Below are 15419 nucleotides of genomic sequence, written 5' to 3' on the forward strand. Positions count from 1 at the left end.
CAGTGGAGAGAGCCCGGTTCCTGGGGACGTGACAAACAGCAGCAGGGAGACTGAATGAGAAGCAGCTGTTCGAGAAACTCTTTGCCGCTAGCAATTCTTCGAGCAATCTCAAATGTATTTCATAGTGAGCACGTCTCAGGTCACTCAAGCGGTGTGGGGCATCTATCGCGGGCCGGCTCTCTGGCTCGTTGGTCTAGGCGTATGATTCTCGCTTTGGGTGCCGTACTGTGATGAGTTGCGAGAGGTCCCGGGTTCAAATCCCGGACGAGCCCGAGGTTTTTCTAAAACTTGACTTGTGCAAAACTGCCTGATTAATTTTCTCAAAAAGCACCTTGGTGAAACGAGGTTGGGCTGTCTGGAGTACGGACAAGGCAGAAAACAGGGAAGTGAAATGGTTGGATGTCGTGTCGAACAGGTTGACGTGAGCTGTGCGGTGTTTGGGGAATGTCAGCAATGAAGGTAGATTGGAAAATTGGGACAGCTCTCCTCGGAGAACCGAAGTTTTCCAAGTCATGAGGGACCTAGAAACAGGAAATAATGTTGTGAAAATGTTCCCACACCTGAAAGGTCCACAACGATTCGGCAGAATTTTAAGGTCACCAGGAAAACAAGTAAAAATGACAGGAGGAAGAACGTTTTCGTACAGGGAGTGGTTAGTGTCAGTAAGTCCCTGTCGGACATTGACAAAGAGGAAGATTCAATGAACACAAAAGGGAATTCGGTGGTCACGTTCAGATGTGCAGATTTACGCTGAGAATGCGAGAGAATGAAACGAATAGACACACGTTGACTGAAGTATAGAACCAGCAGAGCGAAGGTGGGCCGCATGGCCTCCGTCTGCGCTGCGACACATGTGATTTCACACATTCAGTGTGAAATCACAGTTCGACCAACAGAATGTGGGAATTTAGTAAAAACGTTTCTATTTACACAGCCTCCGTACGTCTGCGAAACAGCATATCACACGACAGCAGCGGAGGTCTTTGACATCAGTCTCGAACGTGCGAGCCGCGTGCCAGATGAAAAGCTGAATCGCTCTGTGGACAGGGCTCAGAGCGTGGCAGCAGAGTGGCGCAGCGGGAGCGTGCTGGGCCCATAACCCAGAGGTCGATGGATCGAAACCATCCTCTGCTATTATTCAATGTCACCTCGAGCTGATTTCCTTTGGATCGGTGCTCTCTTCTGCCAGCTGCATACCCGAATGGCGTGAAGCATATCGATGCACTCGCCAAATCCACTCCATGCAAGGTGCGTGGTTTTAGAGGTCTCAGTGGCATTCTGTTGTTCGGCGGTTTTTATTCTGAACTGGATCGCAAAACCAGTTCTCTGCGATGCCAATCAGCTGGTCAAGTTGAAACAAATGTCTTGCGGTTTCGTCCATTCCCTGCAGTAATTCGCTACCCTGGTTCAGACGTGAATGACAAGCATGTCAAAAACCTCATCACGACTCAGACACAGTTCCCCCACGATTAGGACGGATCCCACCGATTGTGAATAACCTCAGAGAGAGAGAGACAGGCAATCGGCGTGGATTCGATGGGTTGAACGGCTTGTGTCTACGCGAGAATGGTGCTACGTGTTTATGGCGTCCCACTGCCTGTCTCTGGGACAGAGAGGCTGAGGGAGCAAAACTGGTTCATTTTTACCCGTCCCTTCCGTGTTGGACTGCCTGCAGTCCCTCAGCTCAGGGCCGTGGGGAGGACTCTCAGTGAGTGAAGGTTTCACTCGGATTCTCTTCATCTGGGACACTTGGGGCTCAGATGTTAACTGCTGCGCGGTAGCAACAAAGAAAGCGATGCCCACTTTGCTATAGACTTTCCGTAAGATTGCTGCGTGAAGACGATTTCTGAACACCAAGAAGGCTGCACAACAATGTGAATTTACCTGGGCGAAGAGTCCTCGGTGTCCATTTCTTTCTGTCCTTCCAGCACAGCATCTTTCCATCTCTCAGATAACAGACCTTTGGAGAAAGTTCACAATCAAAGTTGTTCATGTTCCCCGCATTAATGCAACTGACACCTCTCACCCCAACGGTTTCAGAGAGTGAGAGAGAGAGAGAGAGAGAGACTCTACCCGCCCCCCCCCCACACCCCCCCCCCACCCCACCCCAGAACAACGTGCAAGTAGAAATAAATTGGTTTAATTATCGAGCAGTGGAGATAGTCCAGTTCCTGGGATGAGACAAACATCATCGCCCCGGGGACAGAATGACAAGCAGAAGTTCTGGAAACGCTTTGCTGCTTGCAATTCTTGGAGCAATGTGGAATGTACTTCACACTGAGCAACTTTCAGCTGGCTCAGAGTCTCCAATGTACATTGCTGTGTTTGCCGCCAGCTCAGAGAGAGAGAACAATAGGAAGGACGTAGGAGTGAATAACGATCCGCGTGAGAGGGCGAATAGCTGCTCATGGAGACTGTTAGTGGCTAACAATACGTAGTCTGTCATAGCCGACGAGGTGATAACAAGGAGTCGTTTGTGTGGTAGGGGTCAAGGACATGGGGGAGTTCAGGCCCTAAAGTTATGGAACTCGATATTGAAGACCGGAGGGCTGTAAGGTCTCCAAGTGGAAAATGAGTTGTTGTTCTTTCATCTGGAGCTAGAACACTGCTGCAAGCCTGAGACAGAGATGTTGGTCAGGGAACAGGGTGATGTGTTAAAGTGGCAGACAACCGCCAGGTCAGGGCCTTTTTCCTGCGGGCAGAACCGGGATGTTCTGCGAAGCAGTCACCCAGTTTATGCTTCATGCTACATTGGGGGAAACGACACTGTGAGCAGCGAATGCAGTGGACTAGGTTGTGGCAAAAGTGCTGCTTCACCTGGCAGGTATGTTTGAGCCCTTGGATATTCAGGAGGGAGCCGGTAAATGGGCAGGTGTTGCACATTCGGCAGTTTCAGGCGAAAGCGACTTGGCACTATGGGAGGTGGGTGTGGGGTGTTGCGAGTGAAGGAAGAGTGGACCCGAAGTGTAACCCCCGGCACAACGGGTGCGTGTTGGGACCATAACCCACTCTCTCCTATTCACTCAATGTCGTCTTTAGCAGCTTTCCCTTATAACTGCGCTCTGTTCTGCACCTCGCCTTCTCATCTGCTTCCGAAAAAAGGCTTGGACATAAATATTTCACAGTGATATACTGGCCCAATGTGCACAGTCGAGTTGATACACTCGTGGAGATCTGCGTGGTCTTCTCCTGTTCTCTGTATCCCATGGTGAGGAGGGTAATGCTTGTCACTGGCCGCTCGGGTGTCATAGAAAAATTTCAAAACAAAATGTTTGAATTGTCTGCCAGTGGAGAGAGCCCGGTTCCTGGGGACGTGACAAACAGCAGCAGGGAGACTGAATGAGAAGCAGCTGTTCGAGAAACTCTTTGCCGCTAGCAATTCTTCGAGCAATCTCAAATGTATTTCATAGTGAGCACGTCTCAGGTCACTCAAGCGGTGTGGGGCATCTATCGCGGGCCGGCTCTCTGGCTCGTTGGTCTAGGCGTATGATTCTCGCTTTGGGTGCCGTACTGTGATGAGTTGCGAGAGGTCCCGGGTTCAAATCCCGGACGAGCCCGAGGTTTTTCTAAAACTTGACTTGTGCAAAACTGCCTGATTAATTTTCTCAAAAAGCACCTTGGTGAAACGAGGTTGGGCTGTCTGGAGTACGGACAAGGCAGAAAACAGGGAAGTGAAATGGTTGGATGTCGTGTCGAACAGGTTGACGTGAGCTGTGCGGTGTTTGGGGAATGTCAGCAATGAAGGTAGATTGGAAAATTGGGACAGCTCTCCTCGGAGAACCGAAGTTTTCCAAGTCATGAGGGACCTAGAAACAGGAAATAATGTTGTGAAAATGTTCCCACACCTGAAAGGTCCACAACGATTCGGCAGAATTTTAAGGTCACCAGGAAAACAAGTAAAAATGACAGGAGGAAGAACGTTTTCGTACAGGGAGTGGTTAGTGTCAGTAAGTCCCTGTCGGACATTGACAAAGAGGAAGATTCAATGAACACAAAAGGGAATTCGGTGGTCACGTTCAGATGTGCAGATTTACGCTGAGAATGCGAGAGAATGAAACGAATAGACACACGTTGACTGAAGTATAGAACCAGCAGAGCGAAGGTGGGCCGCATGGCCTCCGTCTGCGCTGCGACACATGTGATTTCACACATTCAGTGTGAAATCACAGTTCGACCAACAGAATGTGGGAATTTAGTAAAAACGTTTCTATTTACACAGCCTCCGTACGTCTGCGAAACAGCATATCACACGACAGCAGCGGAGGTCTTTGACATCAGTCTCGAACGTGCGAGCCGCGTGCCAGATGAAAAGCTGAATCGCTCTGTGGACAGGGCTCAGAGCGTGGCAGCAGAGTGGCGCAGCGGGAGCGTGCTGGGCCCATAACCCAGAGGTCGATGGATCGAAACCATCCTCTGCTATTATTCAATGTCACCTCGAGCTGATTTCCTTTGGATCGGTGCTCTCTTCTGCCAGCTGCATACCCGAATGGCGTGAAGCATATCGATGCACTCGCCAAATCCACTCCACGCAAGGTGCGTGGTTTTAGAGGTCTCAGTGGCATTCTGTTGTTCGGCGGTTTTTATTCTGAACTGGATCGCAAAACCAGTTCTCTGCGATGCCAATCAGCTGGTCAAGTTGAAACAAATGTCTTGCGGTTTCGTCCATTCCCTGCAGTAATTCGCTACCCTGGTTCAGACGTGAATGACAAGCATGTCAAAAACCTCATCACGACTCAGACACAGTTCCCCCACGATTAGGACGGATCCCACCGATTGTGAATAACCTCAGAGAGAGAGAGACAGGCAATCGGCGTGGATTCGATGGGTTGAACGGCTTGTGTCTACGCGAGAATGGTGCTACGTGTTTATGGCGTCCCACTGCCTGTCTCTGGGACAGAGAGGCTGAGGGAGCAAAACTGGTTCATTTTTACCCGTCCCTTCCGTGTTGGACTGCCTGCAGTCCCTCAGCTCAGGGCCGTGGGGAGGACTCTCAGTGAGTGAAGGTTTCACTCGGATTCTCTTCATCTGGGACACTTGGGGCTCAGATGTTAACTGCTGCGCGGTAGCAACAAAGAAAGCGATGCCCACTTTGCTATAGACTTTCCGTAAGATTGCTGCGTGAAGACGATTTCTGAACACCAAGAAGGCTGCACAACAATGTGAATTTACCTGGGCGAAGAGTCCTCGGTGTCCATTTCTTTCTGTCCTTCCAGCACAGCATCTTTCCATCTCTCAGATAACAGACCTTTGGAGAAAGTTCACAATCAAAGTTGTTCATGTTCCCCGCATTAATGCAACTGACACCTCTCACCCCAAGGGTTTCAGAGAGTGAGAGAGAGAGAGAGAGAGACTCTACCCGCCCCCCCCCCACACCCCCCCCCACCCCCCCCCCAGAACAACGTGCAAGTAGAAATAAATTGGTTTAATTATCGAGCAGTGGAGATAGTCCAGTTCCTGGGGATGAGACAAACATCATCGCCCCGGGGACAGAATGACAAGCAGAAGTTCTGGAAACGCTTTGCTGCTTGCAATTCTTGGAGCAATGTGGAATGTACTTCACACTGAGCAACTTTCAGCTGGCTCAGAGTCTCCAATGTACATTGCTGTGTTTGCCGCCAGCTCAGAGAGAGAGAACAATAGGAAGGACGTAGGAGTGAATAACGATCCGCGTGAGAGGGCGAATAGCTGCTCATGGAGACTGTTAGTGGCTAACAATACGTAGTCTGTCATAGCCGACGAGGTGATAACAAGGAGTCGTTTGTGTGGTAGGGGTCAAGGACATGGGGGAGTTCAGGCCCTAAAGTTATGGAACTCGATATTGAAGACCGGAGGGCTGTAAGGTCTCCAAGTGGAAAATGAGTTGTTGTTCTTTCATCTGGAGCTAGAACACTGCTGCAAGCCTGAGACAGAGATGTTGGTCAGGGAACAGGGTGATGTGTTAAAGTGGCAGACAACCGCCAGGTCAGGGCCTTTTTCCTGCGGGCAGAACCGGGATGTTCTGCGAAGCAGTCACCCAGTTTATGCTTCATGCTACATTGGGGAAACGACACTGTGAGCAGCGAATGCAGTGGACTAGGTTGTGGCAAAAGTGCTGCTTCACCTGGCAGGTATGTTTGAGCCCTTGGATATTCAGGAGGGAGCCGGTAAATGGGCAGGTGTTGCACATTCGGCAGTTTCAGGCGAAAGCGACTTGGCACTATGGGAGGTGGGTGTGGGGTGTTGCGAGTGAAGGAAGAGTGGACCCGAAGTGTAACCCCTGGCACAACGGGTGCGTGTTGGGACCATAACCCACTCTCTCCTATTCACTCAATGTCGTCTTTAGCAGCTTTCCCTTATAACTGCGCTCTGTTCTGCACCTCGCCTTCTCATCTGCTTCCGAAAAAAGCTTGGACATAAATATTTCACAGTGATATACTGGCCCAATGTGCACAGTCGAGTTGATACACTCGTGGAGATCTGCGTGGTCTTCTCCTGTTCTCTGTATCCCATGGTGAGGAGGGTAATGCTTGTCACTGGCCGCTCGGGTGTCATAGAAAAATTTCAAAACAAAATGTTTGAATTGTCTGCCAGTGGAGAGAGCCCGGTTCCTGGGGACGTGACAAACAGCAGCAGGGAGACTGAATGAGAAGCAGCTGTTCGAGAAACTCTTTGCCGCTAGCAATTCTTCGAGCAATCTCAAATGTATTTCATAGTGAGCACGTCTCAGGTCACTCAAGCGGTGTGGGGCATCTATCGCGGGCCGGCTCTCTGGCTCGTTGGTCTAGGCGTATGATTCTCGCTTTGGGTGCCGTACTGTGATGAGTTGCGAGAGGTCCCGGGTTCAAATCCCGGACGAGCCCGAGGTTTTTCTAAAACTTGACTTGTGCAAAACTGCCTGATTAATTTTCTCAAAAAGCACCTTGGTGAAACGAGGTTGGGCTGTCTGGAGTACGGACAAGGCAGAAAACAGGGAAGTGAAATGGTTGGATGTCGTGTCGAACAGGTTGACGTGAGCTGTGCGGTGTTTGGGGAATGTCAGCAATGAAGGTAGATTGGAAAATTGGGACAGCTCTCCTCGGAGAACCGAAGTTTTCCAAGTCATGAGGGACCTAGAAACAGGAAATAATGTTGTGAAAATGTTCCCACACCTGAAAGGTCCACAACGATTCGGCAGAATTTTAAGGTCACCAGGAAAACAAGTAAAAATGACAGGAGGAAGAACGTTTTCGTACAGGGAGTGGTTAGTGTCAGTAAGTCCCTGTCGGACATTGACAAAGAGGAAGATTCAATGAACACAAAAGGGAATTCGGTGGTCACGTTCAGATGTGCAGATTTACGCTGAGAATGCGAGAGAATGAAACGAATAGACACACGTTGACTGAAGTATAGAACCAGCAGAGCGAAGGTGGGCCGCATGGCCTCCGTCTGCGCTGCGACACATGTGATTTCACACATTCAGTGTGAAATCACAGTTCGACCAACAGAATGTGGGAATTTAGTAAAAACGTTTCTATTTACACAGCCTCCGTACGTCTGCGAAACAGCATATCACACGACAGCAGCGGAGGTCTTTGACATCAGTCTCGAACGTGCGAGCCGCGTGCCAGATGAAAAGCTGAATCGCTCTGTGGACAGGGCTCAGAGCGTGGCAGCAGAGTGGCGCAGCGGGAGCGTGCTGGGCCCATAACCCAGAGGTCGATGGATCGAAACCATCCTCTGCTATTATTCAATGTCACCTCGAGCTGATTTCCTTTGGATCGGTGCTCTCTTCTGCCAGCTGCATACCCGAATGGCGTGAAGCATATCGATGCACTCGCCAAATCCACTCCACGCAAGGTGCGTGGTTTTAGAGGTCTCAGTGGCATTCTGTTGTTCGGCGGTTTTTATTCTGAACTGGATCGCAAAACCAGTTCTCTGCGATGCCAATCAGCTGGTCAAGTTGAAACAAATGTCTTGCGGTTTCGTCCATTCCCTGCAGTAATTCGCTACCCTGGTTCAGACGTGAATGACAAGCATGTCAAAAACCTCATCACGACTCAGACACAGTTCCCCCACGATTAGGACGGATCCCACCGATTGTGAATAACCTCAGAGAGAGAGAGACAGGCAATCGGCGTGGATTCGATGGGTTGAACGGCTTGTGTCTACGCGAGAATGGTGCTACGTGTTTATGGCGTCCCACTGCCTGTCTCTGGGACAGAGAGGCTGAGGGAGCAAAACTGGTTCATTTTTACCCGTCCCTTCCGTGTTGGACTGCCTGCAGTCCCTCAGCTCAGGGCCGTGGGGAGGACTCTCAGTGAGTGAAGGTTTCACTCGGATTCTCTTCATCTGGGACACTTGGGGCTCAGATGTTAACTGCTGCGCGGTAGCAACAAAGAAAGCGATGCCCACTTTGCTATAGACTTTCCGTAAGATTGCTGCGTGAAGACGATTTCTGAACACCAAGAAGGCTGCACAACAATGTGAATTTACCTGGGCGAAGAGTCCTCGGTGTCCATTTCTTTCTGTCCTTCCAGCACAGCATCTTTCCATCTCTCAGATAACAGACCTTTGGAGAAAGTTCACAATCAAAGTTGTTCATGTTCCCCGCATTAATGCAACTGACACCTCTCACCCCAAGGGTTTCAGAGAGTGAGAGAGAGAGAGAGAGAGACTCTACCCGCCCCCACCCTACACCCCGCCCCACCCCACCCCAGAACAACGTGCAAGTAGAAATAAATTGGTTTAATTATCGAGCAGTGGAGATAGTCCAGTTCCTGGGGATGAGACAAACATCATCGCCCCGGGGACAGAATGACAAGCAGAAGTTCTGGAAACGCTTTGCTGCTTGCAATTCTTGGAGCAATGTGGAATGTACTTCACACTGAGCAACTTTCAGCTGGCTCAGAGTCTCCAATGTACATTGCTGTGTTTGCCGCCAGCTCAGAGAGAGAGAACAATAGGAAGGACGTAGGAGTGAATAACGATCCGCGTGAGAGGGCGAATAGCTGCTCATGGAGACTGTTAGTGGCTAACAATACGTAGTGTGTCATAGCCGACGAGGTGATAACAAGGAGTCGTTTGTGTGGTAGGGGTCAAGGACATGGGGGAGTTCAGGCCCTAAAGTTCTGGAACTCGATATTGAAGACCGGAGGGCTGTAAGGTCTCCAAGTGGAAAATGAGTTGTTGTTCTTTCATCTGGAGCTAGAACACTGCTGCAAGCCTGAGACAGAGATGTTGGTCAGGGAACAGGGTGATGTGTTAAAGTGGCAGACAACCGCCAGGTCAGGGCCTTTTTCCTGCGGGCAGAACCGGGATGTTCTGCGAAGCAGTCACCCAGTTTATGCTTCATGCTACATTGGGGAAACGACACTGTGAGCAGCGAATGCAGTGGACTAGGTTGTGGCAAAAGTGCTGCTTCACCTGGCAGGTATGTTTGAGCCCTTGGATATTCAGGAGGGAGCCGGTAAATGGGCAGGTGTTGCACATTCGGCAGTTTCAGGCGAAAGCGACTTGGCACTATGGGAGGTGGGTGTGGGGTGTTGCGAGTGAAGGAAGAGTGGACCCGAAGTGTAACCCCCGGCACAACGGGTGCGTGTTGGGACCATAACCCACTCTCTCCTATTCACTCAATGTCGTCTTTAGCAGCTTTCCCTTATAACTGCGCTCTGTTCTGCACCTCGCCTTCTCATCTGCTTCCGAAAAAAAGCTTGGACATAAATATTTCACAGTGATATACTGGCCCAATGTGCACAGTCGAGTTGATACACTCGTGGAGATCTGCGTGGTCTTCTCCTGTTCTCTGTATCCCATGGTGAGGAGGGTAATGCTTGTCACTGGCCGCTCGGGTGTCATAGAAAAGTTTCAAAACAAAATGTTTGAATTATCTGCCAGTGGAGAGAGCCCGGTTCCTGGGGTCGTGACAAACAGCAGCAGGGAGACTGAATGAGAAGCAGCTGTTCGAGAAACTCTTTGCCGCTAGCAATTCTTAGAGCAATCTCAAATGTATTTCATAGTGAGCACGTCTCAGGTCACTCAAGCGGTGTGGGGCATCTATCGCGGGCCGGCTCTCTGGCTCGTTGGTCTAGGCGTATGATTCTCGCTTGGGTGCCGTACTGTGATGAGTTGCGAGAGGTCCCGCGTTCAAATCCCGGACGAGCCCGAGGTTTTTCTAAAACTTGACTTGTGCAAAACTGCCTGATTAATTTTCTCAAAAAGCACCTTGGTGAAACGAGGTTGGGCTGTCTGGAGTACGGACAAGGCAGAAAACAGGGAAGTGAAATGGTTGGATGTCGTGTCGAACAGGTTGACGTGAGCTGTGCGGTGTTTGGGGAATGTCAGCAATGAAGGTAGATTGGAAAATTGGGACAGCTCTCCTCGGAGAACCGAAGTTTTCCAAGTCATGAGGGACCTAGAAACAGGAAATAATGTTGTGAAAATGTTCCCACACCTGAAAGGTCCACAACGATTCGGCAGAATTTTAAGGTCACCAGGAAAACAAGTAAAAATGACAGGAGGAAGAACGTTTTCGTACAGGGAGTGGTTAGTGTCAGTAAGTCCCTGTCGGACATTGACAAAGAGGAAGATTCAATGAACACAAAAGGGAATTCGGTGGTCACGTTCAGATGTGCAGATTTACGCTGAGAATGCGAGAGAATGAAACGAATAGACACACGTTGACTGAAGTATAGAACCAGCAGAGCGAAGGTGGGCCGCATGGCCTCCGTCTGCGCTGCGACACATGTGATTTCACACATTCAGTGTGAAATCACAGTTCGACCAACAGAATGTGGGAATTTAGTAAAAACGTTTCTATTTACACAGCCTCCGTACGTCTGCGAAACAGCATATCACACGACAGCAGCGGAGGTCTTTGACATCAGTCTCGAACGTGCGAGCCGCGTGCCAGATGAAAAGCTGAATCGCTCTGTGGACAGGGCTCAGAGCGTGGCAGCAGAGTGGCGCAGCGGGAGCGTGCTGGGCCCATAACCCAGAGGTCGATGGATCGAAACCATCCTCTGCTATTATTCAATGTCACCTCGAGCTGATTTCCTTTGGATCGGTGCTCTCTTCTGCCAGCTGCATACCCGAATGGCGTGAAGCATATCGATGCACTCGCCAAATCCACTCCACGCAAGGTGCGTGGTTTTAGAGGTCTCAGTGGCATTCTGTTGTTCGGCGGTTTTTATTCTGAACTGGATCGCAAAACCAGTCTCTGCGATGCCAATCAGCTGGTCAAGTTGAAACAAATGTCTTGCGGTTTCGTCCATTCCCTGCAGTAATTCGCTACCCTGGTTCAGACGTGAATGACAAGCATGTCAAAAACCTCATCACGACTCAGACACAGTTCCCCCACGATTAGGACGGATCCCACCGATTGTGAATAACCTCAGAGAGAGAGAGACAGGCAATCGGCGTGGATTCGATGGGTTGAACGGCTTGTGTCTACGCGAGAATGGTGCTACGTGTTTATGGCGTCCCACTGCCTGTCTCTGGGACAGGAGGCTGAGGGAGCAAAACTGGTTCATTTTTACCCGTCCCTTCCGTGTTGGACTGCCTGCAGTCCCTCAGCTCAGGGCCGTGGGGAGGACTCTCAGTGAGTGAAGGTTTCACTCGGATTCTCTTCATCTGGGACACTTGGGGCTCAGATGTTAACTGCTGCGCGGTAGCAACAAAGAAAGCGATGCCCACTTTGCTATAGACTTTCCGTAAGATTGCTGCGTGAAGACGATTTCTGAACACCAAGAAGGCTGCACAACAATGTGAATTTACCTGGGCGAAGAGTCCTCGGTGTCCATTTCTTTCTGTCCTTCCAGCACAGCATCTTTCCATCTCTCAGATAACAGACCTTTGGAGAAAGTTCACAATCAAAGTTGTTCATGTTCCCCGCATTAATGCAACTGACACCTCTCACCCCAAGGGTTTCAGAGAGTGAGAGAGAGAGAGAGAGAGACTCTACCCGCCCCCCCCCCACACCCCCCCCCACCCCCCCCCCAGAACAACGTGCAAGTAGAAATAAATTGGTTTAATTATCGAGCAGTGGAGATAGTCCAGTTCCTGGGGATGAGACAAACATCATCGCCCCGGGGACAGAATGACAAGCAGAAGTTCTGGAAACGCTTTGCTGCTTGCAATTCTTGGAGCAATGTGGAATGTACTTCACACTGAGCAACTTTCAGCTGGCTCAGAGTCTCCAATGTACATTGCTGTGTTTGCCGCCAGCTCAGAGAGAGAGAACAATAGGAAGGACGTAGGAGTGAATAACGATCCGCGTGAGAGGGCGAATAGCTGCTCATGGAGACTGTTAGTGGCTAACAATACGCAATGTGTCATAGCAGACGAAGTGATAACAAGGAGTCGTTTGTGTGGTAGGGGTCAAGGACATGGGGGAGTTCAGGCCCTAAAGTTCTGGAACTCGATATTGAAGACCGGAGGGCTGTAAGGTCTCCAAGTGGAAAATGAGTTGTTGTTCTTTCATCTGGAGCTAGAACACTGCTGCAAGCCTGAGACAGAGATGTTGGTCAGGGAACAGGGTGATGTGTTAAAGTGGCAGACAACCGCCAGGTCAGGGCCTTTTTCCTGCGGGCAGAACCGGGATGTTCTGCGAAGCAGTCACCCAGTTTATGCTTCATGCTACATTGGGGAAACGACACTGTGAGCAGCGAATGCAGTGGACTAGGTTGTGGCAAAAGTGCTGCTTCACCTGGCAGGTATGTTTGAGCCCTTGGATATTCAGGAGGGAGCCGGTAAATGGGCAGGTGTTACACTTTCGGCGGTTGCAGGCGAAAGCGACTTGGCACTATGGGAGGTGGGTGTGGGGTGTTGCGAGTGAAGGAAGAGTGGACCCGAAGTGTAACCCCTGGCACAACGGGTGCGTGTTGGGACCATAACCCACTCTCTCCTATTCACTCAATGTCGTCTTTAGCAGCTTTCCCTTATAACTGCGCTCTGTTCTGCACCTCGCCTTCTCATCTGCTTCCGAAAAAAGCTTGGGTATAAATATTTCACAGTGATATACTAGCCCAATGTGCACAGTCGAGTTGATACACTCGTGGAGATCTGCGTGGTCTTCTCCTGTTCTCTGTATCCCATGGTGAGGAGGGTAATGCTTGTCACTGGCCGCTCGGGTGTCATAGAAAAGTTTCAAAACAAAATGTTTGAATTATCTGCCAGTGGAGAGAGCCCGGTTCCTGGGGACGTGACAAACAGCAGCAGGGAGACTGAATGAGAAGCAGCTGTTCGAGAAACTCTTTGCCGCTAGCAATTCTTAGAGCAATCTCAAAGGTATTTCATAGTGAGCACGTCTCAGGTCACTCAAGCGGTGTGCGGCATCCGCTGTTGCCCGGCTCTCTGGCTCGTTGGTCTAGGCGTATGATTCTCGCTTTGGGTGCATGGCTGTGATGAGTTGCGAGAGGTCCCGGGTTCAAATCCCGGACGAGCCCGAGTTCTTTTAACGTGACCTGTGCAAAACTGCCTGATTAATTTTCTCAAAAAGCACCTTGGTGAAACGAGGTTGGGCTGTCTGGAGTACGGACAAGGCAGAAAACAGGGAAGTGAAATGGTTGGATGTCGTGTCGAACAGGTTGACGTGAGCTGTGCGGTGTTTGGGGAATGTCAGCAATGAAGGTAGATTGGAGAATTGGGACAGCTCTCCTCGGAGAACCGAAGTTTTCCAAGTCATGAGGGACCTAGAAACAGGAAATAATGTTGTGAAAATGTTCCCACACCTGAAAGGTCCACAACGATTCGGCAGAATTTTAAGGTCACCAGGAAAACAAGTAAAAATGACAGGAGGAAGAACGTTTTCGTACAGGGAGTGGTTAGTGTCAGTAAGTCCCTGTCGGACATTGACAAAGAGGAAGATTCAATGAACACAAAAGGGAATTCGGTGGTCACGTTCAGATGTGCAGATTTACGCTGAGAATGCGAGAATGAAACGAATAGACACACGTTGACTGAAGTATAGAACCAGCAGAGCGAAGGTGGGCCGCATGGCCTCCGTCTGCGCTGCGACACATGTGATTTCACACATTCAGTGTGAAATCACAGTTCGACCAACAGAATGTGGGAATTTAGTAAAAACGTTTCTATTTACACAGCCTCCGTACGTCTGCGAAACAGCATATCACACGACAGCAGCGGAGGTCTTTGACATCAGTCTCGAACGTGCGAGCCGCGTGCCAGATGAAAAGCTGAATCGCTCTGTGGACAGGGCTCAGAGCGTGGCAGCAGAGTGGCGCAGCGGGAGCGTGCTGGGCCCATAACCCAGAGGTCGATGGATCGAAACCATCCTCTGCTATTATTCAATGTCACCTCGAGCTGATTTCCTTTGGATCGGTGCTCTCTTCTGCCAGCTGCATACCCGAATGGCATGAAGCATATCGATGCACTCGCCAAATCCACTCCACGCAAGGTGCGTGGTTTTAGAGGTCTCAGTGGCATTCTGTTGTTCGGCGGTTTTTATTCTGAACTGGATCGCAAAACCAGTTCTCTGCGATGCCAATCAGCTGGTCAAGTTGAAACAAATGTCTTGCGGTTTCGTCCATTCCCTGCAGTAATTCGCTACCCTGGTTCAGACGTGAATGACAAGCATGTCAAAAACCTCATCACGACTCAGACACAGTTCCCCCACGATTAGGACGGATCCCACCGATTGTGAATAACCTCAGAGAGAGAGAGACAGGCAATCGGCGTGGATTCGATGGGTTGAACGGCTTGTGTCTACGCGAGAATGGTGCTACGTGTTTATGGCGTCCCACTGCCTGTCTCTGGGACAGAGAGGCTGAGGGAGCAAAACTGGTTCATTTTTACCCGTCCCTTCCGTGTTGGACTGCCTGCAGTCCCTCAGCTCAGGGCCGTGGGGAGGACTCTCAGTGAGTGAAGGTTTCACTCGGATTCTCTTCATCTGGGACACTTGGGGCTCAGATGTTAACTGCTGCGCGGTAGCAACAAAGAAAGCGATGCCCACTTTGCTATAGACTTTCCGTAAGATTGCTGCGTGAAGACGATTTCTGAACACCAAGAAGGCTGCACAACAATGTGAATTTACCTGGGCGAAGAGTCCTCGGTGTCCATTTCTTTCTGTCCTTCCAGCACAGCATCTTTCCATCTCTCAGATAACAGACCTTTGGAGAAAGTTCACAATCAAAGTTGTTCATGTTCCCCGCATTAATGCAACTGACACCTCTCACCCCAAGGGTTTCAGAGAGTGAGAGAGAGAGAGAGAGAGACTCTACCCGCCCCCACCCTACACCCCGCCCCCCCCCCCCCCCAGAACAACGTGCAAGTAGAAATAAATTGGTTTAATTATCGAGCAGTGGAGATAGTCCAGTTCCTGGGGATGAGACAAACATCATCGCCCCGGGGACAGAATGACAAGCAGAAGTTCTGGAAACGCTTTGCTGCTTGCAATTCTTGGAGCAATGTGGAATGTACTTCACACTGAGCAACTTTCAGCTGGC

General features: G+C 50.2%; 5 non-coding genes across 5 annotated transcripts; all 5 read left to right on the top strand.

Moving 5' to 3' along the window:
* Positions 1-1062: 1062 nt before the first annotated feature.
* Positions 1063-1134, top strand: trnam-cau (transfer RNA methionine (anticodon CAU)). Its single transcript has one exon. It is a non-coding gene; the product is annotated as a tRNA-Met (tRNA).
* Positions 1135-4347: 3213 nt separating this feature from the next.
* trnam-cau (transfer RNA methionine (anticodon CAU)) lies at positions 4348-4419 on the top strand. Its single transcript has one exon. It is a non-coding gene; the product is annotated as a tRNA-Met (tRNA).
* Positions 4420-7629: 3210 nt separating this feature from the next.
* Positions 7630-7701, top strand: trnam-cau (transfer RNA methionine (anticodon CAU)). The gene has a single exon. It is a non-coding gene; the product is annotated as a tRNA-Met (tRNA).
* Positions 7702-10910: 3209 nt separating this feature from the next.
* trnam-cau (transfer RNA methionine (anticodon CAU)) lies at positions 10911-10982 on the top strand. The gene has a single exon. It is a non-coding gene; the product is annotated as a tRNA-Met (tRNA).
* A 3203-nt stretch (positions 10983-14185) lies between these two features.
* Positions 14186-14257, top strand: trnam-cau (transfer RNA methionine (anticodon CAU)). Its single transcript has one exon. It is a non-coding gene; the product is annotated as a tRNA-Met (tRNA).
* The last annotated feature ends 1162 nt before the right edge of the window (positions 14258-15419 follow it).

Source organism: Hemiscyllium ocellatum, unplaced genomic scaffold (assembly GCF_020745735.1).
Source record: "Hemiscyllium ocellatum isolate sHemOce1 unplaced genomic scaffold, sHemOce1.pat.X.cur. scaffold_1345_pat_ctg1, whole genome shotgun sequence".
Lineage (NCBI taxonomy): Eukaryota > Metazoa > Chordata > Chondrichthyes > Orectolobiformes > Hemiscylliidae > Hemiscyllium > Hemiscyllium ocellatum.